Genomic DNA, 3,080 nt, shown 5'->3' on the forward strand with positions numbered 1-3,080 from the left:
TTGAACTTTGGCATCTTGGTAAAAATGTAAAAAAAAAACTGTTTTCCCAATGGTACTACTAGATGAGTAACAGTCACATCACCCAGAGGTTGTGAGTTCGAGTCCTGTCCAACTTCATAAAATGGTTTCTGTATTTTCCAGTTAAGTATTTTTTTAATCTTTCTTCTGGGATTAGAAACATTGTTTATTCTATGTTGAGTCTCACCTGAAGTCTTGAGTATTCAGAAAGTTTTGTGATCAAAAATGATTTCTATAGCAGTCCTTGACAATCTACTATTCTTGCAATGTAAGCATTTTCTTCATATTAATACTTTTTGCCTTTATGTGTTCATTCTCATGTCAATTTCCTTTTATGCATTGTGTGTAGTGAGCTAGAGAGTAGAAGGGTGTGATTTGATGTTGTCATGGTCTAAGTAAACCTATTTTTTTTTAATTAAGCTGGCTTTTATAAATTAAGTTAACTACATAAACTATTATACATGCATTTGTTTGGTTTAAAGCTTTAAGTATTGTTAAAGTTAAAATTAACATTCAGGTTGGACAACGTTTTAACTATTGTCCTGAAGACACTTACTAATTTTAGTATTTCAAAACAATAAAAACAACTGTTAAATAATAGCATACTACAAATTAAATGAAAATTATGTAAATGCTCTATCCACTAAGCTGTTTTATGATGCACTTTTTGTAAAAGACACCAAGTTTGTGTAGAATCAATTCATATACTAAATATAGTCTATATCCATTTAGTACAAGTAGAAAATCACTGACAGTAAAGTGAAGTAAATGGCTACAGAGACAAAGTATATTTCAATCATTTTATTAAAAAGAATCTTTATTACATATTTATCTTGAACATGTGCCTTAATACCCCAGTGAGCAAGCCAAAAGGCGACAGTGGCAAGAAAAACTCCCTTAGTAGGGTGGAACATCTTGGATCAAAGGGTGGAGCATAATAGTAGGGTGGAACATCTTGGATCAAAAGGTGGAGCATAATCAGCAGAGTGGTAAAGGAAGAAACCTTGGGAGGAACCAGACTCAGCCGGGGCAGGCCATCCTCTTTTGGCTGGCACATATTAAGTAACTGTACATAGGCCAAATATAATACAAGCCATCCATTCAACATTGTTACTGTGGAGATGTATTCAGTAGTAAAATAAATTAATTGACTGCCTGCATACGTTTAAAGTTCTTTCAGAACATTTTCTGAATTGATAGTTGACAAGACTGTTGTTGTCACTATTGCTAGAGGGGAAAAGCAATAAAGTTATCAAAAATCACAAAATTATATGTTTTCAGTAACACGTTTGAATATATTCATTGTATATTACCTTTTTTAATCAGTTGTATAATTTACAGAAGTTCATGCAGTAGAAAATCTTGCGATTGGTATATGGGAGGAAGTTATGACTTGTGCGTTTCAGATATCTGCAAAGTTTACATGCGTTTAACAAACTGCTTGGTGAAAGTAAAAGGTTTACACAAAAAACATAGCCATCAATGTAGAAAATGTCTGTTAGCTTACCTTTTTTCAGTAGTGAAAAATTGTTTATGGAGTTTATGGACCTCAGAATATCAACAGTGGTTTTTGAGTTGTTGCACAAATCTGAAAGTAGATTAACTAGGGCTTGAATGAAAGCGTTTCAATTTCAATTTTGCAGACATGCAATGAAATATACCTTTTTTATCAGCTGTGGGCTTCTTTATAGGAGTTCATGGATCAGAAAATCTTGTGATGAGTACATGGAGGAAGTTATGACTTCAGTGTGTTTCAGAAATCTGAAAATATTACATTCATTAAATGCTCCAAGTGAAGTCTTCACATAAAATATTTTGCAGCTAACATAGACATTGTATGTTAACTTACATTTTTGTTGGTAGTGGACATTTGTACAAGGGTTTGTGGACTTCAGAATATCAACAGTGGTTATTGAGTTGCTGCACAAATCTGAAAGTGTACCATTAGTAGATTAATCAGTGCTTGTATAAAAGTCAACAACTTAAATTTACTTCAATAAAATGTACCGTTTTATCAGTTGTGAACTTCTTTATAAAAGTTAATGAAGCAGATAATCTTGAGATGGGTATATGGAGGAAGTTATCTGCAAAGATGACAAGCATTGAACAAACTGCTTGGTGAAAGTAAAGGGTTAACAAACATTTTCTTCTTAATGGCAATGTTTTTGTTAGCTTACCTTTTTGTCAGTAGTGAAAATTTGTATAAGAGTTTATGGACCTCAGAATATCAACAGTGGTTATTGAGTTGTTGCACAAATCTGAAAGTGTACCAATAGTAGATTAATCAGGGTTTGAATGAAAGCGTTTCAATTTAAATTATGCAGACATACAATGAAATATACCTTTTTATCAGCTGTGGACTTCTTTATAGGAGTTCATGGAGCAGATAATCTTGTGATGGGTATATGGGAAATTATGACTTCAGTGAATTTCAGAAATCTGCAAATATTACATTCATTCAACAAAGTGCAATAAGTGAAGTCTTCGCATTAAACATTTTGCAACTAACATAGACATGGTCTGTTAGTTTGTATATGGGGACATTTGACATTTGTATAGGGGTTTGTGGACTTCAAAATAACAACAGTAGTTATTGAGTTGCTGCACAAATCTGAAAGTGTACCATTAGTAGATTAATCAGTGCTTGTATAAATGTCCACAACTTAAATTTTCTTCAATCAAACCTACCATCTTAATAGTTGTACGATTCTTTATAAAAGTTAATGGTGCAGATAATCTTGTGATGGATATATGGAGAAAGTTAGGACTTTGGTGAATTTCAGAAATCTGAAAACATTACATTCATTGAACAAAGTGCAATAAGTGAAGTCTTTACATTAAAAACATTTCGCAACTAACATACACATGGTCTGTTAGCTTACCGTCATTTGTATAGGGATATGTGGACTTCAAAATATCAACAGTAGTTATTGAGTTTCTGTACAAACTTGAAAGTGTACAATTAGTAGATTAATCAGTGCTTGTATAAATGTCAACAACTTAAATGTACTTCAATAAAACTTACTGTTATATCACTTGTGCACTTCTTTATAAAAGTTCAT

The 3,080-nt window shown here is 32.3% G+C and overlaps 1 long non-coding RNA gene across 1 annotated transcript; it reads right to left on the minus strand.

The window, feature by feature from the left end:
* Nucleotides 1-1,709: 1,709 nt before the first annotated feature.
* LOC307160608 lies at nucleotides 1,710-2,453 on the minus strand. The gene is made up of 3 exons (XR_013821571.1): nucleotides 2,361-2,453; nucleotides 1,868-1,948; nucleotides 1,710-1,779 (listed from the first exon to the last, which is right to left on the minus strand). It is a non-coding gene; the product is annotated as an uncharacterized lncRNA (long non-coding RNA).
* Between the last annotated feature and the right edge of the window lie 627 nt (nucleotides 2,454-3,080).

The sequence above is a fragment of the Squalius cephalus genome (assembly GCF_949319135.1).
Source record: "Squalius cephalus genome assembly, chromosome: 6".
NCBI lineage: Eukaryota > Metazoa > Chordata > Actinopteri > Cypriniformes > Leuciscidae > Squalius > Squalius cephalus.